The 23,368-nt window shown below is 34.2% G+C and overlaps 1 long non-coding RNA gene across 3 annotated transcripts in view; it reads right to left on the bottom strand.

Annotated features, from left to right (window-relative positions):
• Positions 1-536: 536 nt before the first annotated feature.
• LOC107509447 overlaps positions 537-23,368 on the bottom strand; it is a 51,346-nt gene continuing 28,514 nt past the window's right edge. The window contains exons 3-5 of one of the 3 annotated variants that reach the window (XR_004952202.1): positions 20,024-22,387; positions 18,794-18,908; positions 537-2,266 (exon numbers count right to left, since the gene is read on the bottom strand). This is a non-coding gene — a long non-coding RNA (uncharacterized LOC107509447). Of the gene's footprint in view, positions 2,267-17,099; positions 18,909-19,105; positions 22,388-23,368 lie in introns of those variants that run through there. The other 2 variants (XR_004952201.1, XR_001596545.2) reach the window with 2 other exon arrangements.

Here is a 23,368-nt window from a genome sequence, read left to right as displayed (position 1 = left end):
CTAGCTAGAAGGCTTCATAGATTAACTTAATCCAAGTAATCACATATATAGTCATTTTGAAATCTGTACATTTACTATTACTTGCACTTTAAATTTTTAAATAAAAAGTTTGTTTTTATTGTGAATATTGTTACATGACAGTTCACAACTATTGAAATTATGATTAAAATTAAAATATTTAAGAAAAATATTTATTCAAATAGTCCAAGATAGACACTTATAAATTCTTTGCCTTATTTCCTAAATATTTCTATATTTCATAGATTTAGATTTTTTAAATTTTATATTGTCATCATTTATATTGTCATAATTTCCTTATTAATAGGGCTTATGTGTCCTGCATATTAAAATAAACCAATTTACATAATTTAATAACTATTATATTCTATTTATATATCATGTTTTATTTTACCATTATCCTAGTTAAACAGTTCAGTTATTTTACATTATTATTATTAAGAATCCTATAAAAATATTTACACATAAATTTTCTTTTAAAAAAATTAAAAGTATTTTATTTAAATAATGTCCCAGAAATGACCAAAGTATATACATATTTTAAAGATCTCAATATATGTTTCCAAAATGATTTTACCTATTTAGTCTATATGGATGAGCTTGTCTCTTTCTGTATATTGACCTTTAAGGATTTTAGGAATTTTAAAATCTCAAAATAAAAAATGCTCTCAGTTTTTGTACTGCTGAATATTTTGTGTATCTTGCTTTACACACGATAGTATTTTGTCAGTATCATAAATTGGTATACTGTCCTGAGAATACATTCAGTTGTCAAAGCGTATAGACCAAAAAACAAAAAAAGCAAAAGTAAACTCTATCTTTGTATGACGCTGCCTACTGCTGCCATTTCCCCACTTTTAAAAACAGAATTAATAAGTAAAAGCAGAGGCATGCTCAGAGAATAAAGAAAAAGGTCAGAAGTTTGAGAGGAATACGCTACACTGATAAATTTTGGTAATTAATATTTTAAATGCATGGATGTGATTAGATTTAAATTATATAGTGCAAGGAAAGATCTCATTGTATTGAAGAAAAGCTTCACATATGCATGTTTTATAACTTAGAATGGAACATAAGTGATATGAAAACCAAAGAAATTTAATTACTGGTATAAATAAGAAACAGGATTTTTTTTTTAATATTAAAATATTGGTTCTTCACAGGAAGCCAAATAACAATAATATAGACCAGGTGAGATTTCCAGTTTCAACCATGTTGCACCGCAGACTTCTAACACTGCAAAACCATCACAATGACAACACATTCCTATATCATTAACATAGAGATACACAAACACATTAGAAAATAGTGTGATAAGAATCCTGGGCAGAATCTCTGAAAAATAAAAAGTAAATGAGATGAGGTCAGAAAAACCACAGTAACCCAGGCCTCAAAGGGCACAGCATTGGATGTTAACAAGTGAAAACAGGCTTTGAGATTGTCCAAAAATAAACTCTTTTCTCTACAAAATTACTAAACCAATTGAGAAATAAGAAAAAAAAAAAGAACCAACTATTGGTGATGAAAATGTGATGGATGGGCTTAAGAAAATGGGCTTCAAGTACTTATTCTCAGAATTGGTCAGGTATAGTCATCACTGAACCACACTACAGGGCTTATGCGGGGCAGAAATTGTGTCTTAAAATCTCACAGCATGAAAGACCAAAGCAGGATGCTTGGTATTATGGACACAGCTGAACCCGGGGAACAAAAAAATACGCAAGCCAGTTCCCTAGTACAAAATTCAGCAATCAATGAATTCTTCCGTCTATGAGATAGTTAAATGCAGGTTCAAGGAGCCCAGGAGTTTCATCCTAGTAAAACTTTCTCCATTTGGAAGGAAACATACGATATGGAAAAGAAATGTTCCACCCACTGAACATTCCCAATGAATCTCTATGAATATACATAAATAAATGAATTAATTAATAATAAACACAGAAGATAAAAAAACTTATATCAATACAAAGCAAACTAATAAACACAGGAGAAATGATGCAGTAAGTAATCATCAATGTTTGCTAAATTTAATAGGTCAAAGTTTGATGAGGAGCGGAATATTTACAGTTTTAAAGTACCTACCCACAAATTACAGACTCATTATATATGGAAAAATAATTTACAGTGGAGAATCCTTGCAGATATCAGGTAACCACATGACCCAAGTTCAGTTTATGAATATTGCAGCAAACTGACATTATGTGCATCCTGGTATAAGAAGTGAGAAGGGCATAGCATCGTGGTATTCCTAAAAAAAAAAAAAAAAAAAAAAAGCATGACCCAAATTAAATCATGAGAAAATACCAGAGACACCCAAATTGCAGGATATTCTACAGAATATTATTATTATTATTAACTGTTCTCTATGAAAATTATCATGACATTGGTTAATAAATGATATAGGTTTTAAGTATATAGTTTCATAATATGTCATACATCTATTGCATTTTGTGTTCACCACCCAAAGTTAAATTTCCTCCTGTCACCAAATATTTGACCCTCTTTACCCCTCTCTACCTCCGTTCTCCCTCCCTTCCCTCTGGTAACCACTAAAATGTTGTCCATGTGTCTCTGTATTGTTCGATTGTTGCTTTCAGTTTTGTATCTCACATATAAGTGAAATCATGGTTCTCAACTTTTCTGTCTGACATTTTGCTTAGCATTATAATCTCAAGATCCATCCACATTGTCACAAATGACAGTATTTCATCTTTTCCTGACTGGTGTATATGTATCACATCTTCTTTATCCAGTCATCTATTGAAGGACACTTCAGTTATTTCCATGTCTTGGCCACTGTGAATAATGCTGTTGTGAACGTTGGCATGAATATACCTTTACAGATAAATGTTTTCAAGTTTTTTGGGTAAATACCCAGAAGAAGGATTGCTAGGTCATATGGTAATTCTATTCTTAGTTTTTTGAGGAACCTCCATATTGTTCCTTAGTAGCTGTACCACTTGGCATTCCCACCAGCAGTGTATGAGGGTTCTTTTTTCCCCATAACCTCTTCAACATTTGTTTTTACTTGTCCCGTTGATGATAGCCATTCTAACAGGTGTGAGGCGGTATCTCATTGTGGTTTTGATTTGCATTTCCCTAATAGCTAGAAAAGTTTAACATCTTTTAAATATGCCTGTTTGCCATTTGTATGTCTTCTTAGGAGAAGTATCTGTTCAGGTCCTCTGCTCATTTTTAATTGGATTGTTTGTTTTTTACTGTTGAGTTGTATGAGCTTTTTATATATTTCAGATATTAGCTGCTTATTGGAGGTGTTTGCAAATATCTTCTCTCATGTGGATGGTTGCCTCTTTGTCTTGTTGATGGTTTCTTTTGCTGCGAAAACCTTTTTTTTTTCTTAGTTTGATATAGTCCCATTTATTTATTTTTGCTTTTATTTTCCTCACCTTTGAGGTCAAATTCATAAAATTTTGTCTAAATCTAAGGTCCATGAGTTTAGCACCTATCTTTTCTACTTTGCAATTTATTGTTTCAGGTCTTAAATTTCTTTGACAACTGGCAAAATCTAAATATATACTGTGGATTAGATAATGTATCATAACAATGTTCAGTGTTCTTGTTTTTAATACATATTTAAGGGTAAAGATATGATGCCTCCAAATGGCTCTCAAGTGATTTAGAAAAATATGTTTACATGTTTGTGGTTACAAATATTTATGCATAAATAGATGTACAAGTGTTTGTGTGTGCATGTGCACACATGTATATGAAGAGAGAGAATGCAATATAGTAAAAGGAGGCAAAATTTATGTTAAATCTAGGTTAACAGTACTTAGAATTTATTGTATTCTGCTAAAAAATATTCTATATATTAGAAATCATATCGAAATAAAGTCACAAACAAAACTTTAATAACTTGCAGAGAAATAAATTAAATATGCCAAAATTTGAATGGTAGTTTGTGCTAGTACTAGGATTGTAGGCAATTTCCTTGCTTCCTTTTCTGTTATTTTATCCATATCCTTTATTAAAAGTATGTTGTAAATAACTAACTGAAAAAATAATGGATACTGGAGCACATACCTCCCTTCTAAGCTCTGTATTAATATACTTTAACTGGACTCCTATAGTAAAATAATGCTTTGCTAGGCATATTTAAAATTTTATTTTATTATTTTTTTATTATTTTATTAAATATATTTTTTTACTGATTTAGGTGTGACTACTGCAATATTTCAGAAACTCAGCCTTCGGCAGAAACTGTTTTGCTAATTTATACGAGGCATAAATTATAGCTTTCTTTTCTTAAGGGAAAAAGTCCTTAATTTTTTTAGAGATTGACAACTAAGGATAGAAGATGTCAACAGCAACAACAATTTCAGAGGCAAACAATACTTGAAGAGGCTATCTCTTTTTTCACATCGGTTCACCCTGGCTATATACCTTTTCCCACTAAATAAAACAAGCCTGTCAGATATGCATGTTAAATACATAACTCTCCTCCTTGGCTCCACCTAGAAAGGTCAGAGCCTATGTGCCCACTGCAAGTCTCAGTGTTAAACAGACACTTCTACTGTTTTGATCTTCTCAGGAAAAGGTGTTCTATAAATGTGCCATATCATTATTAAATACCAACTTTCCCTTCCTATGTTTTGATCACTGACATTTAAATGGTCCCTAATTAGGATTTGCTTAAAATACCACGGGCTGAATTTCTACCAGAACATATTTTGAAACTGGCAAATATTGACAAAGCTTTTAGAGAAGTTTAGCAAATGTCCACAAAATTGGGAAAACATTATTTCCCTTCTAGCCATTTTTGACAATGCCGTTATTTTACTGAAAATTTGGTGGTATGGGACTAAAAGTTTCTAGCTTATCCAGGGCCAGAATCACTTAAATAAGTAAATAAGTAAATAAGTAAGTAAGTAAGTAAATAAATAAATAAATAAATAAATAAATAAATAAATAAATAAATACAATTTAGAGAGTCTGCAATTACCTTTTTTTTTTTTTACAACTACCTTTTTTGATCAAAGAAATAAGAATCGTTACAAAACGACTGGCTCTAATTTCAGAATTAATTCCTTTAGGCAAAAATGATCCTGGCTACAGAGAAGATAATCAACCCTAAAATGTAGAAGTTGACATTTCCAGTGTAATTACGTGATTTGCTTTGTCTCTGGTCTCCACCAATGAGACTTCATTTCATTTTCTTATGGAGCACGGGACTTTATTAGCAGAGACCTATTTACTGGAGTGGTAGTGGTGGTAGTGATTGCTGTTTTTAAGATAATTAACATTTACTACATTGATGCTACCCAATCTTTTTTCAGTCCCAAAAGTTATCAAGGAGTGAAATGCTTGCCATTGTACCAGGTATTTGGAACAAAGTACTGACGTGTGTGTGTGTGTGTGTGTGTGTGTGTGTGTGTGTGTGTGTGTGTGTAGCAGAGGTACAAGAGAAAAATTAGAAATGACTTTATACTTCATAATAGGGAATTTAGCAACTATGTGGATATCTTTGTTCCCTAAATACTATTGTGCCTACCATCCCCATTTCGAAGGAAAGTCTTGGGTACACAACAAGCAGTAGAGACCCCAAAACTATAAATATTGATGTGAATAAATGAAAGAAAAATGTGATTTTACACAGAGAACAGAGCCAACAGTTCACTTCTTAGAATAGTGGCAATATTCTTTTTCTCTATCAATGTCTCTTTGGTATCTCTTCAGTTTTAGGCAATGGATCATGATGATCAGCTTACAAAAATATAATCTATCCAAATGGCACTAAGATGTCTTGCCTGCCAGGCCAGAAGAAAGATGAGATGGTTGTGGCAATGATAAGTATATGTACCTGCTTAATGCCATGAAACTCATCTGACAAATAGAGGGCTACATGACTGTATTAATAACCCATGGAGGAATTATTCTGGAGGAATAATAATGATTATATTTTAAATATATATAGCTTTTACAGATTTGGCCATCCACCTCCTTGGCACAGTTGAAGTGTAGTTCATTGCCATTTTATAATGTGCTATCTATTTTAAGCACAAAAAAGGAAATTAATATTTGTCCTGCATTGATTGTGTTCCAGATACGTATTTGTCGTGAGACATGCATTATCTGATGATGAAAGGCAAAATAATTGTCCTCTAAAGATATCTACTTCCTGATCACTATAATTTGTGAATATATTAACTTACATGGCAATACAGATTTTACAAATGTGGCTAAAATTAAGGACCTTTGAGATGTAGAGATTACCCTAGATTATCTGGGTGGGTCCATCCTAATCCTAAATCTTTACACATAGGGGATCTTTTCTAGCTGTTTAGAGAACCATAGAGATGAAAGCATGAGAAGGACTCTACCTTTGTTGGCTTTGAAGGTAGACAGACGAGGCCATAGGGAAGAGAATGAGGGCAGCCTTTAGAAACTTGAAAAAGCAAGGACATAGACCTACAGAAAAGAGTGTAGCTCTGCCCATACCCTGATGTTAGCCCAGTGAGATTCATGTCAGTCAACTGTAAAGTAATAAATTTATATTATTTAAGCCACCAAGTTTGTGTCAATTGTTACAGCATCATTAGGAAACCAATATAGTTATGAAATATGCACAATTTTATTTCAAGTGTATAGCATTTCCTCTATTTCACAGATATCAAAAATGAAGCAAAGAATAATTTATATCAATTGCCAAGGGTAACATAAGTAGCCAACTACAGAATCAAAATTAATAGCTAAGCTTGGTAGTCTATAGTTCTTTAAGATTGATTAGTTCTTCATATGTAATACACAATTAGGCATCATTCTGTCTTTTAATGAATGTATTAACTAAATAAATTTATAAAAGTCAAAATCCAGATATAAATATAATAAGGTTGCACCAGTTCTAGTGCTCAAAATGATGAAATAGTACTTGAGAGAAAAGGATAGTCAACACACATTATGGGGAAAAAAGAATATTCTAATGTATTAATTGAATGTTTTATTTAAGAATGAAGAATAAGACAGGCATAATGAAAAAGATGAACAATAACTAGTATTGGAAAGGAGGTGAAGTTTGTGCCCTCATACCTTGCTGGTGGGAATGTGAAAGGGTGCAGTGCCCTAGGAAATTCTTTGAGAATGCCACAAAAGTTAAACATAGGATTGCCGTATGTTTATAACCCAGCAGTTCTCTCCCATCCAAGTACTAACTGGGCCCGATCCTGCTTAGCTTCTGAGATCAGAAGAGATTGGGTGCTTCAGGGTGGTATGGCCATAGATGTAACCTACCAATTCTATTCATACGTATATAGCCAGGAGACTTGAAAAATTATGTCCACACAAAAACTTATGTACAAATGTTCATTATAACATTATTCATAATACCCAGGAGGTACAAAAAAAAGCCAAGTATTTATCAAACTGATGAATGGATAAAGAATATGTGATATATCTAGACAATGAAATATTATTCAGTCATAAAAATAAATAAAGTACTGATTTATGCTACAACACATTAAATAAGCTGTGCCAGACACAGGAGGCCACATATGATATGATTTCATTTATATAAAATTACTAGAATAGGCAAATCTAATTGTTAAATTAGTGGTTGCCAGAGGGTAGGAGGAGGGGTAAAGGGAGTGACTGCTCATAGGTCATGGGATTTCTTTGGGGAATCGTGAAAATGTTCTGAAATTAAATAGTGATGATAGTAACACAACATCATGTATATACTAAACATCAGTAAAAAGACATAAATGTTATGGTATGTGACTTACATCTCGATTAAGGAAAAAAGAATTGAAGGAATGCCTTTAGAAACCAAGCATGAAAAGGTAGATTAAGGGAGCTCAATATTTTATAAACAGTTTTCCCTAAAGTGTGAACAAGTTGTAGTCATGTTCATAACTGATATCTTCTTGCTAGGGATATAATAAATGTCACTCTGAATTGAATGTGTATCATTACAATGCCAATAAAAGGATTTTAAAAATGTATTTATGATTTCTAAATACCAGGATATAATTACAAGGAGATTGGACACAAACTGATTAAAGCTCAATTTATAAATGCAAATGCATTCACATTTAAGGTTAATACTTTGTCCTTCTCTGAAACTTTCTTGCTTGACTTGAATATTCTATTGATTTGCTATGTCAGAGTTTATAAAGGCTTTAATTTCTGAAAGATTGCTGCTTATCCTAGAAAATCTACATGAACTATATTATATGAAATTTTAATTGAGACATATGTTGTATAATGAACAATGTAGACTGGCATTGTTCTATTTGTTTACATAACAATAGTTCCATTGACTATACTCATTCATTGTTAATTAACTTCTTACTAAAAGGTATTGGCTAGAGTTTTTGTAATATTATTAGCAAATAAAGGAATATAAAAAAACTTAAGACTCTAAAGTATCTACCTTATTCTCGGACATGTTACTTCAGTACTTAAGTATAAAATCAGTCTATTTTTGCATGCTGGGTACTTTCCTTGAAAACAAGGGGAAACCTATCAACATGCTAAGTGCACATACATCGTCAATAAGAAGGCCCCCCAGAAAAATAACAAAATAGCCAGGCCAGGAGCTATGTTATACTCAAGCTTTCAGAAGAACATGTTTGAGGAAAAAAAATTCTCTTTTTTCTTCCATAGGTCATCTTTTCAATGTATGTGATATGTGAGGGCTTTAAGTGTAATCCTTAGCCATCCCCCTCTGTCTTAATAATTAAAACTATCTGTAAGTTTAGAGTTTGACAACACATAAAGGTTGGCTATTTTCATTTTAATTTTGAGATCACTGATATTATTGCACAAGTTCCTCTTGTTTCATAGTTTTTAAAACACAAATTCCAGATTTTTCATTTCATTTGATACCTGCATGTCTTTCTGGAGCTGTAATGGATACGTTTTGTTCCAGGTGAAAAACAATAGAAAAAAACACACTAAGGCCTGGAACTCAAATTCTAATGAGAGTGCTGGACCTGACATTGACAATTTAAGAGATGGGTTGAAATCAGTTTGGAAAGACAATCGGACGTAGATGTGGGTCTGTGAAGAGCACTTCTAGAGAAGATAAAGTAAAAAAGGCTTGGGTGGTTGAGATCACCCAGTGCTTGCTGGTTTGGGTGGTTATTCTCCTTGTAATACATGTATACCCGCTACCCATTCTGCTCTGTGCCCCGAGAACTTCCTTTGGCTATATTAGTGATTACCTCAACTAGTCTCCTTGTCCTCTAGTTTCCAGTTGGAGTCCACTAGTGGGAGGCGTGGCAGGTTTTGAAAGAACGGAATACAGTGAGGTCAGGTTAGTTAGTCTCCGCCCCCCAGCTCCCACCCTGCTGAAACAGACTGAATGTGACTAAGAACCTCTAACTGAAAGGCTCCAGCTGGACTGACCTCTTCTACATCTTCAGTTCCATCTACAGCTCTTTCTTGACAGACCATAGAGAGTAAAGGTAGAGAGGATGAAAAGGACCAGATCACAGAGGGACATAAAAGCTATGTTAAGGAATTTAAATACTTTCTGGAGATACGGGGGATCACCGAAGTATTTTCGATTTTTAAAAAAGCAATAAGTAAGATTTAGGTGTGAGAGACAACACTAATAGCAACAAGAAGAACAGATTAGAAGGAAGAGAGCCTGTAAGAAGAAAGGTCATCTAGGATTCCTTTCAAGTAAATCTGGCAAGCAGTGAGGCTCTGAACTAAGGCACTGGCAGATGAAAAGGGAGGGACAAACTGAAGCCGTCTTGCAGGGGTGTGCCTACGTCTAACTGTGCTGACCTGACTTATCACTGAAGTAAATGTTAGAGCATAAGCTGTTTTTGTTTTCAAATGAAAACGGAATTTTCGTGTCATTAGTTCGATAGAATTAAAGTAACATAATAGAATTTATAAAACCATTTTTTATAATGAGTTGTGAATAAGTGTATGGTTCCTACAATATGAATCATCGTTTGCAAAAAGAAAACGATTTTATAATGGTACCAACAGTTCTTTTTCATTTTCACTGTAACTTCTCTAGAGTAAGTACTGATTCTATTTATTTTGCATTACGTTAATACTCATTGTAATAAAGCTGAGCAATAGAGGGTAAAAGAGCAAAGAAAGTCTTTTTATACTACTCTAGGGTAAACACTGTTAAAAGTTTGGCATTTATCTTTCCGTTCTCTTTTTCTTCATACGCACGCACATACACATACATATACAGGTTTTAAAATATTTGTAAATGTCATCATACTCTAAATGTATTTGTGAATTACTTTTATGCTCACCAATTCCTATCGGAACTTTTCCTTATAAGTACAAAGAAAATATTACTTTTATTCCTGCATAGAAGCTCTATAGGGATGTATCTTAATTTATCTATCTCCTTTGATGTACGTTTAGATTGTTTTTAAAATTTTTACAGTTGTAAACAATGCTGAAATAAATATATCTTTGTTCATAATAAGGGTGCTCTATCATATAATGTGAAAAAGGATGTTCTTTTTATATCAAAATATATATTGCCAATTGCCTTCCCAAAGCTCTTTACCAACTTATAGACATCCCAATTCATGATACATGAGAATGCTTTTTTGTTGCATACTGGCCAACATTAGATATTGCCACTTGACTCATTTTTCATAATTCTTTAAGGAAAATCTTTTCATTTTTATTTCTTTATGCTTTGCTTTGATCAGTAATGAGGTTGAACAGCTTGTCTTATGGCTTTTAATTTTTCTTCTGCATGTTTTCTGGTTATATCAATTGTCCATATTTTTATTGTTTGTCATTTTCTTTTCTATTGTAGAGCTCTTTATATTATTGTTTTTGGTTTTTTTTATACATAACAAATTAGTTATATTTTATCCAAGACTGTTGCTTTTCTTGATACAGGAGTTTTTAAATTCCATGTAATCAAATTTGTAAAACTTCTTAGTTTTTGACTTCCAGTTTTCATGACATGTTTGAAAGACCTTCTTCAACTACAGTTATTGTATTAGTCAATTCAAGCTGCTATAACAAAATACTATAGATTGGAAGTTAAATAAATTTATTTTCTCATAGTTCTGGAGCCTAAAAGCATGAAAGTCTGAATTCAGGGCGACGACATAGTCAGATGGGAGCTCTCTTCCCGGCTTACCAGGACTAGCTTCTTGCCGTGTCTAAATCAACTTTAGAATTTGCTTGTAAGATTTCACTTCTGAAATAAAAAAGTTTATTGGGAATTCAAGCCTGCTTTTATATATCTTTCGGTAAGTTAATAGTTGTCTTCCTATGAACCTTATCCACCCACTTCAGGCAGGACTGCAATTAACTGCGACAGTGGGCTCAGGAATCTGCATCTCTAACCTCTATCTTCTTTTCATTAGTGCTCCTTGTTTGTTATGTACTCATCCATCTTTTCACTGTGGAGTAGTGGGATCCAGGTTCAAGCTCTGGTGCAGAAGGTACCTAAACTGGCCTTTGAGTCTGCTTCACTTCTAGACTATTCAGGATGACTTGGCATTTATAAAGGCATTCTCCATGGGGTCCAGCCTAGCTCCCTGCGTTCTCCATGGGAAATTAGGAGAAAATCTTATCTTCTCCCTGAGTATGCTTTTGTCTTCTTTTCCCTCCTTGGAGACCTCATGGCTAGAGTCGATTGGTCAATAGCACAATACAAATATTTCCATGTCTCTTGGCCAAATATTTTTGCTGGCCTTCAACATCTTCAATAGCTTCAAGAAAAAATATAATTTTGAGAGTCATCAGATGAACAGACTTTACATATTATTACAGGTCAATCATCCATTTCTTAACAGGAATTGTCGAAGTGCTTTATGATATGAATTTGCCCTGTACTCTTCAGCACAGTGGCCACTAACTCATATAGCTATTTAAGTACTTAAAATGTGACTTGTTCAAACGCGAGATATTTTAAATGTAATGCACTGGATTTTGGAGACTTAGTATTTTTAAAAAGGTAAAGTATCATTATTTGAATAAATTGACAGTATGTATATGAGTGATGAGTTGAAATGATAATATCGTAGCTAGATTAGCTTAAATAAAATATAAAATTAATTTCACTTTTTTTTTTAATCTAGCTACTAGAAATTTATAGTTACATATGTGGCTAAAGTTTTATTTTTATTGGAGAGCACTAGTCTAGATCATGCATCTCAACCTGAAGCCTTATTCTTCTTATTGTCCTTGCTACAGATTTTTGCTTTAGCACTTCGCAAATAGTGTTCTGAATGCATCACACTGCCTGGACAACCATACTTTACAAGCGTTCTTCCTCTCCAACTTCTACCCCACAATACCTTATAGAACAAATATAAATCTGACATTCAATAAGTTAATAGATAAAAGGCATAATTTGCATGTCACTTTTCTTCAAAGCCATTTCTGTTTCCTGTGGTAGTTAACTGTGCTAATCCTATGCCTTATGTCAACATTTAGTGGACTTGTGACACTATACTATAATTATCATTTACATGTATGTCTATTTACTTGCTGACAAACTCCTTGAGGTTTGGGACCATGCCATATATATTTGGCATAATACATAGTTTTCAATGAATGCTTCATGAACTGAATCAAATAATAGCCTTCCATATCCTATTAGTTTGAATTCATTAACGTTGGTACATAGGCTGTCAACATTACATCAAAACAAAGTGATATTGAGAATTTATTGATACTGCAGTAATGGAAATAATACATTTTTATTAAATTTATTGGGGTGACATTGGTTAATAAACTCGTATAGGTTTCGAGTGTATAATTCAATAATATGTCATGTGTATATTACATTGTGTGTTCGCCACCTGAAGTTAAATTTCCTTCAGTTACCAAATATTTGACCTCCTTTACTCTTGTCTACCTTCTCCCTTTCCTTCTGGTAACCATTAAACTGTTGTCATGTCCTTGAGTCTCTGTTTGTTTGCATTGTTTGTTTGTTCAGTTTTATATCACATATAAGTAAAAGGTTCTCAACTTTTTCTGTCTGATTTAATTTACTTAGCATAATAATCTCAGGACCCATCCATATTGTCAAAAATAGCAGTATTTCATCTTTTCTTATGGCAGAGTAATATTCCATTGTATATATTTACCACATCTTTATCTAATCATCTATCAAAGGGCACTTTGATTGTTTCCATGTCTTGTCCACTGTGAATAATGCTGCTATGAACATCGGGGTGCATATATCTTTACAGATAAATGTTCTAAAATTTTGGGGTAAATACCCAGAAGAGGGATTGCTGGGTCATATGCTAATTCTTAGTTTTTTGAAGAACCTCCAAACTGTTTTCCATAGCGGCTATACCACTTTACATTCACACCAGCCTTAAATAAGTGTTCCTTTTTCCCTACAACCTCTTGATACCACTTCTTATTATTTGTCCTGCTGATGATAGCCATTCTAACAAGTGTAAGGTGGTATCTCATTGTGGTTTTGATTTGCATTTCCCTAATAGCTAGTGAAGTTGAACATCTTTTCATATGTCTGTTGGCCATTTGTATATCTTCTTAGAAGTGTCTGTTCAGGTCCTTTGCCCGTTTTTAATTGGATTGTTTGTTTTTTACTGTTGAGTTATATGAGCTTTTTATATATTTTGGATGTTAGTCCCTTATTGGAGGTATTGTTTGCAAATATCTTCTCTCATTCAGATGGTTGCCTCTTTGTCTTGTTGATGGTTTCTTTTACTGTGTAGAAGCTCGGGTCCGCTTTAGCTCAAGTGGTTACTTCATTGCGGCAGACTACTACTAATAAATTTTTTTAAAAATTTAGAAACTGAAACTGAATATTATTACTCATAATTATATAATCATCCTGAACTATAGTTGCTTCTATATAAAATTGACATAATAGCAAAAATTTTTTCTGAAAGTTAATAATTGCTAACAATTATTGAGTACTTAATAAGTGTGACACTGGGCGAAGTACTGTGAGTATACTGTCTTATTCAGTGTTCATTGTTATCATATTTTAAAGATGAGAAACCTAGAGGTTAAACAACTTGTCCAAAGCCATCATTGTTATAGCGTCAATCTAGGACCGAACACAGAGTTTCACTTCAGAGCTCTTGAACTTCACAAACTGTTGCAGATAAATTATAATATGTGTGGCCCAATAAGTTTAAAGATCACTAAAAAGGGAATATTTTGCAACATCCATATAGAAGGATCTATTTTTCTTTATCCAAGCTAGATTCTTTGTCCTCAAATTGTCTAAGAGGTTTACAGGCATTGCCAATCATCAGTGGACCAGTTTTTTGTAACGAAGGTGAAATGCATAAAGAACAATTTTCAGATATGTCCTCTATCAGCGTATCAGGTCAGAATAGAAACAGGTAGACTGGCAGAAAGAAAATAGGGAAGCTACCTTTAAAAATAGCTGACAAATCTCATGAGATAGCTCTCTGCTTTGCTTTGAATTGAAAATCTAAAACCACCATTTAGAATTTTTATCTTTTCCACTCTACTGTACTATTTTTGGTCTGTATCTATTGTGCCTGGATTATTGAATACTTTCCTCACTGAGCTCTTTTTTCATACTTTTCCAAAGCAATCTGAAAAACAGTGTCAGATTAATATTTCAAAAAACTGTTTTACATAAGTCTGTTGTTTAGCTCAGAAGTACTTAGAGGTTCAGTAATATCTATAGAATAAAGTTCAGAATAAAGATCAAAGTCCTGCTGACCTTCCTGGCTTCCATAATTGTTTACTACCTTTTTCCAATACTCCATGATACTCCCATGTTTCTCTACATATATGTATGTACATATATTTACACCCTCTGCTCCAAGGATACTAACTCAGACAGTCCCCAAAGCCTATCACCCACATTCATATCATTCTGCCTTTATTCATACAATTCTTTCAGCCTAAAATGTTCTCCACCCCACTCCTCATCTATACAAAGCTTATTTCCTTTTATGGAGGCACTTCAAGTCCTACTGCTTGCCTCATCACTTCAGATACAACATACAGCCTGCTCTGTACCTAAATACCAAGCTGCTTTATTGTTATTATATTGACATTGCATGTATAACATTCTATGTAAATACACTTTATCTTCTCAGAATTAACAGCTTATTTAAACAGTAATATAAATCTGTAATCATAGTCAGAGCTTAGTACATCTTTATTCTATTAATAAACCCATTATTGATTGGTCATTTTTTAAATTATCAGTTGTAGAATCTATTTATCTATTGCAAGATTGTGACATTTGGTCTTTACATTAGAGTGAATATCAGTGCAGTCACAAATTAAGTGTCCAACAACAGCAAATACATGAAAGATCTTTGTAAAAAAAATAGTAAACTTGAAAAAATTTGTTGAGGAATCAAAAGAGAACTACTTCTTCTCATGTATTTTTTTTTTTCTGGGCATTTAAACTATTTACAATGGCTCTTATTTTCATTGGTTTACTTTTCCATATTCAAGAATGGGCTTGAGTTGTTTCCAATGCCATATTTAGATTACATATGGGCTTCTCAAGACTAAAATCTAGAATTAAAAAAAAAATTACCACTTATATCTACCTTAATATTGTTCAAATAAGACATGAGACATTAGTACAGAGCTTTGTTCTAAATAACTATTGATGCAGAAAAGGCAAAATAGTTTTTTATTCACCCCCTTATTTTCAAAGAGTTGGCTACGATGATGGTCTGGTCTCATTGCTGAGTAGACAGTCATCAGGGAAGTGGACACTCAGAGAAATGCTCTTAACAATTTTTTAAGTATTGAATTGAATAAATGCATATTGCTGTATTTATTCATTATTCTTCACAGAATGTAATAATTGTGGGTCCTATAAGAATCTATAGAAGCTTTCACCTTAAATGAATTAAAAATGCTAATGGCAATAATAATGATCATTTCACAAATGAAGATAAAGGAGAAAGGAAAGATTTGTATCAAATAGATCAATCCAAAAAAAAACTGAGAACAGTTATTTAAAGGAATTGTTATTTTTTTTTAAATGTAAAAACAAAATGCTGAAGTGAGTTGTGTCTTTCTAAAATATTTTAAATATGTAATATCATCTCTAAGAAAAATTAGGAATAAGAATTATTCATCCAAAATATTACTTCTGAGGTTAAATCCATTGTTAAAAAGTTAAATATCTGCCTTCAGCCAGATAGTTTTCTGTTCCATTTTGAAAAAAAAATATTAATTAAATGCGAGATAATTTTTAAGCTTTTTATTTTCTAAAAACTAGAACAGGACAGTACACAAATTAATAATGGACAAAATTAATTTTTACTTAGTCTTTCTTTTCAATTAAAAGCCAATTGATAATGAATGATCTGAAGAAATGAATGGAGTTAGGATAAAGAACAAATTCGAGTATTTAAAAATATAAGCAATCTCACTTTATGAAATTTTGATTCAGAAGGTGATTAGATTACTGCAATGCCAAACAAATTTATAGAGCACACTAAAATTTCATTAACCATATTTTTGTCCTCATAGTACAAGTTGATAGTAAAATAGCGAGAATACATTTTACTATCTATGCTCTGCAAGATAAGCATAAGTAAGATTATAAGACTATAAGAAAAATTCTATATACACAGCTAGTAAAGCTGAAGGAGAAAGATAAAGTCAAAATAACTGAAATTGCTATGTGCTTATGGATTACTTGACCCCTCAGCCCCAAACTTAACTGCACCTGATCTAAAATCAGAACACACTACTATATTAGCGTTCTGATCACACTGTAGGAATGCAGGCTACTACCTTCTCTTGAGGAAGGAGAATTTATTTTGACCTTTGCTCTCCTACTGATGTATTAGTGATAAAGAGATAATATGGTTAATTAGTGATAAAGAGATAATGTGGTTCAGACTGTTTTCAGTAGAAATGTGGTTTTTTGAACCAAAATGAAAGCTTTATAAATCATTTAAAAAGGTAATGAAAGGATTTTAGTGTTATATAGTAAAGAAAATAGGATTTCTGAAAAGCAAAGAAATAAAACTATAAAAAATAGCAAATGAAAATATATATATTAGAATAAGCCAGACAAAGATTTTCATAGTTTTATATTAGTTCAAATCTGTTTTTCAGGAATGAGGGGAAGAAGATTTTTTGTAATATAACAAAGAAAATGAAATAGCAAAATGACTTAAAGATTGTAAACGAATAAACATAGAAACAAATATGCAAGCACCGGCAAGATTAGAAGAAAAATTAGAAGTAGTTAAAGATATGGCCCCAATTTATAAAATAGCTGCATCCAACTTCGGTTGCCCACTCCTGACACCCTCTTTGTGCCTACCTCCACCCACTCTCCTCCCATTCATTATCTAACGTAGATTATAAAAATGATAGGCCTCTACCTCAAACCTGAAAGTTCTTTTGAGCAATTTCTACCACACGTGGAGCCATGGCTATGTAGATAGATGTTTTGATCTCCGAAATTGATGGCTACACATTTGTACACCCCAAATTATCCTCTCACTTGGGAGTCTTGTGTGAGGATCTCTCTTCCTAACGTCATCTTTCTGCACTCATCTTTTCCCATACTTCTGCACAAGAAGTAGACTTTTCTACTCTCATCAATGTCCTCTTTTCTTTCTTTCTGCCCAAATTCTTGTTCTTTCTCTTTAATGCCTTGTTTCTATTTTCTTACATTAGATAGAAAGTACAGTTTCTCCCCATCCCTCCTGCCCAATCATACAGAAAACATTTTCAGCAAATGCAAGACTCCCTCTAGGGGTTAGCCCCAGGCGTTGGAGTCTTGACCTACGCTCTCCTATCTCTAGAGTTCTAGAAGAACAACTCGTTTTGACCTAATTGTCAAACAATTTAATAAACATTTGTTAGGTGATTGTTTTGTATCAGGCTCTCTGCAGGCTCCGGGAAAATAGAGATGAGTAAGCCATTTGCTACAGTGGCCTACTGGAGAAGACAGGAAACCACACACACAGCACACTGTCACCTTAGGGGTGCATCAGAAGTGCCAGCAGGGTGTTGCAGCAACAAATTCCTGCCTTTGTAAGGTCCGTGAGTGGGTTTTACAGCCCTTTACAGCACAACATTAAAGATAGCACCTGCCAACGATTTGATATAAACTTACTAGAAAAAAAAAAAAAAAAAAAACCTATGCTACCTATTCTGCTCTGTTTCATCCTATTATCCTTCTTAGTTATACTTCCCTTTGACCACAACCTTTTTTTCTCTTTGTCACTACACCCTATTTTGGTAACATACTGCCATCCTTGATATTCTGCCACTGGTCTCTCAGTCTCTCTGTCTGTCTGTCTATCTATCTATCTATCTCTCTATCTATCTATCTATCTCTATTATCTATCATCTGTCATCTATCTCTTTCTGCCAAGAGGAACAAGTATGAATTGGATTAAGATAGATGAAGCCATAGTTTCTTTTTTTTTTTTTTAAGCAAGAAGGAATAGAGAAAAGAAGGAAGATTGAAAGTAGAATATTTATCTTTATAAATGAATAATTCGTATTTCTAATTCAAAAAAAATAATAAAGGGGAATTTATTTTAGAATCAGATTTATAGCTGTGTCCCCATATGCATGCTCAAGGTCACATATAGCCACTAACAAGGAAAGAAAACAGAAACTCTATAGCAGTTGCTCTCTCCCCCTAAATATTATTAAACTGACAACAGTAAGATGCTGAAGAAAACGTTATTGTATCTCCATGTTAGATCTTCCTGACCCTCATCTACAATGCTGCACAAACCTTGATTTTGTTCTGTACATTCGAGGCCAATATTCTATTGTTAAGACACTACTGCATTCTTCTAAGAACCCTCTATTTAGCAAAGATGCTCCACATATTCACCTAAAAGTGTGTTTTAAATATAGATGCAGCTGGTTCCCTGGGGAGGAGTCCAGTGTCACTAGTTCAGGACAGCAGTGATAGCTTCCAGCTTCATTTAGCTTCACAGATCTGTTATCTGGAAAAGGAAATAAGACCTAGGATGATATACAAGGAGCTATGTGCAAAACCGCTTTTCCCCATGACGACTTGGACAACTCACAGGCATTGTGTTAAATCTGCCATATGTATCATAATATCAACTAGAGAAAATATTGCAAATGTTATTAATGTTTAAAGAAAAATGATACATAAAAAAGAAGAAAAATCCTTTTATCAGTAAAAACCTGTCATACTAAAAATCCTTTTTAGGATTTACCCTACAGCCCTTTAGGAATAATATACACTCCCTCCACCTAGTAACCTCTTTGTGGATGGATTTATTTCTACAGTGATGTGTGTAATCATTGTTATTATCATGTGTGCAAATACCTTAAAATGCCATGCAGACTCTTTCATACCACTACTATTAGAAGAAAGGACTAGAATGCTATAAGGATTACTGTTCGACCTTAAACTTCACTTACAGTCTATAACGAGCTGAGTTATAAAGGGATCTTTTATATGCTAGCACTTAAAGTTGAAAAATGACTTTATTTCTTGGGCATCTTAAAATTAGAGCACCTGCATGTGTGTGTGTGTGAGTGTGTGTGTGTGTGCGCGCGCGCGCACGTAGCTGCAGATGACAATAGGTACATAAAAACAATTTCGTTTATAGCACTCTTTTCTTGAGTTTCTTCACATGTATGTGACCTCTGATGAATTCATTTATAGTGGATTGAAAATATTCAAGGGCGGGAAGACTGCTGGGAAGACAGAGATGCCGTAAGTGCAGCGCTGCTTATTGCCTCATCGTTCTTTGACCTTTTCTTCATTTAAAGTGATGCCAGCACCTATTAAAATAGTAACATGAAGAATAGTCTCTCTTTTCACTCAGTGCAAATACACCTGAAAAAGTAATACTAATTTGCTGCTTTTACTAACACTGGCAGTGAAAACTAGGGGAGTATAAGAACGTGATTTAGAACTTACTGAGGAGCATTTATTCAATGATCTCGTATTTTATTTGTCTCTTTGCTCTACTTTGTATTTAATGATATCTTACAGCCCTTTAAAAGAAGAGAATCAAACACGCCTACTCTGCCTCTAATACTCAGGTGCTACTGTTAAGGTACAGAAAAAATAGGTGCTCACAGTTGGGAGACACGAACTTCAGAATTTCTTAAGACCGAAGACTTGGTTCCAGCAGACATCTTGTTGTTTTGTAAAATCTGTCAATGAACCGATGATAGCTGATGAAAGAAAACTTGCTGACCAGATGGATGAAACTGGGAAGAGGGTCATCGCTAACTCCAGTGGCACACGTCCATCGCCATCCTAGTGAGCTGTCATCAGGGTGATGTCATGTACTGAATGACAACGGCGCACTTATTTAGTCATCAAACACAAGTTATAGTTGAGAGTCAGCTCTATTTTAGTAAAATAAATTCATTCTGTCCAGGTGAACAGTCTCCCAAAAGATCAGACAAAATGGATTCCCTAATAGAGACGAAGGCACCAAGAACAAGGAACCCAAATATAGCAGCATTGACTGTTATACTTAGGGCAGACATTTATGACCTCTCTTAAGCAGAGACGAGTTCAAGGGGGCTCGTGGATAAATCTTGGGCAGAGCAAATGCCAGATTATTCTCCAGACTCCACCAGTGCTTGAGAGCCCCCATCTGCTTGCTAATCAGTAGAGCCAACATCATCAAATCATCAACACCATCCTCAGATGCAGAGCCAGCAGTGGTACAGCATTCACCCTCACAGGTCACTATCTCCTTTCTCACTGGTTCATGTGGCCTTTCCATCTAAAGAATGCTGCAAATGCTGTACACAGCAGAGGCTTTAAGTAGCTACTTCTCTATATCTGGAGTTTTAAAGGATTGAGTAAGAATCTGACTTTAATTTGCCTTGGATAAAGGCTAATTACAAGGATATGTATTCTCAGAGCCTCAGTTCTTTAGTATATGAGATATTCTTTTTGATATACGTTCCCCCAGGGCTTATCTTTCATTTCCTACTGTTCCCACCTCCTACTCATCCACTTGAGGTCAGATTTATCTGAAAGGGATTTTGGCTTATGCATCTATAATTATGCCTGTTTAATTTCTTTGTAAGGATAGGAACAATGTGTTAGCCTTATCAGTGAAAACTTGGCCCTCTTTACCATCAGATTTTCAGCTCCCATTAGGATCATAGTAAGCTAACCTAAAGGAAGAGAAAAAAATAAACTTTCTTTCTAAAGGTCAGTGTTTTTAATTAAATGAAAATTCAGGCGACAGCATTATAAAATAAAATGAATATAGCTCATGCTCTTTCTAAGGAGACCCTACAGAGCATCCAGCTGATCCTGATGGAAACAGGGCAAGCTGAATTATTCCCAGATGGGCAAAAGGCTGCAGTATTACATGGTGGTTCCTTTTTTGCAAAGAGAACTGATCGTGTGTGACTGGAGCCTTCCAGTCCTACAGCTGTGCTCTGTGTCCCATCCACCTTATTTTCACCTGCTCTTTAACTCACCACCACCATGGCTGCCATTCCCCGACTCTTTCTGCTCTTGCAACCACTGTCTTTCAGCCAAGGCCAATGTGGAGGAAAAACCAGTGAAGAGGCTCTGAACTAGGTACTTTCACATTGTGGAGTTTACATAAACCCTGTGATGCAAGTATCATCACTTTTTTTATAGAAGAGCAAACTGAAATTCAGAGAGGTTAATTCTTTTACACGAGGTCACACAGGTAGTAAAATAGCAGGCTAGACTGGACTGCCTGTCTCCAGTGCCCATTCTCTTTCCATGAGAGCTAATGTTTGTATTACTCTGGTTTTCTTCTTCCCTCATTTGAGAATCTCCCAGATGACATCTGAGAACGACATTACACCTTCCCAGGATCACGACAGAGGCTACTCTGTCTAGAATTTCAACCTCACTCTGTCCCTTGCTTTCATTGTTGTTTTCCAATAGGTCCTTGGTCCCTTCTAGTTGGTCAGGAGCTCTGTGAAGTTCTCATGTGGGTAAGTGAAGCCAGAGGTTGAGAGACTGCAAGGATTGGGATTGACAGTTTATTCTAACTACCTTCCTTAGACGGCTGTACCATTTCTACCTTCCCCCAACAGCATTGTGGTGAACAGTGACACCATGACATTGCTCTCCATTTCAAAAATTAAATAATTCTGTATCTGTGATTTTATTCATCAATTGTCATCAATCAAATAAACATGTTGATGGTAGTTATTCTTCACAAATATAGAGGATCCCTTAAATTATTAAAAACTATCACATAATCCTAAAAGAGTTAGAAACATATTCCAGGCTCTGATTGTTTTAATATAAACAAAGGATTCCAATTAATTATACTTATTAAAACTCTTGGATTTGAAGGCTTTTTCAGAGAATGAATTCGTGTTGAGGCACGGCTGCCACTCTGCACAACTCCACAGGGCATCTACGTTGAGCTCCAGGGGGAGCCACTGAGACTGTGTGAGGTGGTGGCATCTTCCAAAATAGAAGGCACTGAAACGATAAGGTTTAAAGCAATGGTTTGCATCTCTGGCTGCAATTAGAATTGTCAGGGGAGCTTTTAGGATCGATGCCTGAGCTTCACTTGAGGCAATTAAGTTAAAATCTCTGGAGGTGGATCCGGGCATCAGTAATGTTTTAAAAATCAGTGGTTTAGATCATGGGATCTGGGGATATGGAACCTGAATTTGAGTCCCATTTATAAAACTCTGAACTTCATGTTCTTCATCTGTAAAATGAGGCTATAAACTATTCTTACCGTATAGGACTGTGAATATAACTCATACCATTGCACTTCTAGTAAACCTCTAAAAATAATAATTATTATTATTAGGAATCATATCACTGCTGCTGAAATACTTTATTATTTTTGAAAATAAAAAAGGATAATATACTACCAATTAAGCCCATTATTTTCTCAGAGATTCAAAAGGTATGTGAAATACAATTAGTACAGGATGAGTCAGAAGATAATTCATTCGGTCAAACCTGCAGAAATCCTACGCAACTGAATGTGGAGCCTCCACTGAAGGTAACACCTGGCTAGAGTCTGACAATGACACCCCCTCCGCTGGTGGTTTGCCCCTGGCTAACATATCTTTCCATTCTAACCACATTCTGCTTTATCTCATATGTCCACATTGCTTCAACTCTCTCAAATACCAAGCCCAAATTTACAGTGACTTGTTAGTTACCCCTAGTGACCTCAAGTACTTCAAAGTTAACTTTTTCCTGTGTATCGTTGCAACAACAATTGTGGAGTTTATAAATCCATTTGTTGTTCCCTACATGATCAATGAGACTAATGCAATAAAAAAAAAAAAAAACCGTTAGTCTAAAAACCAATATTATTCTAATTTTGGTTTGTAGCTCCAAATTTTGATTTCTACATACTTTATGAGACTAGTGCATTTAAAAGAATTATTAGGTTATGTTTTTGGACACACGATGTATAAAGCTGTAATTTTGTGATAT

The sequence above is a fragment of the Rousettus aegyptiacus genome, unplaced genomic scaffold, assembly GCF_014176215.1.
Source record: "Rousettus aegyptiacus isolate mRouAeg1 unplaced genomic scaffold, mRouAeg1.p scaffold_m13_p_7, whole genome shotgun sequence".
Lineage (NCBI taxonomy): Eukaryota > Metazoa > Chordata > Mammalia > Chiroptera > Pteropodidae > Rousettus > Rousettus aegyptiacus.
This window is presented reverse-complemented; position numbering and strand designations above follow the sequence as displayed.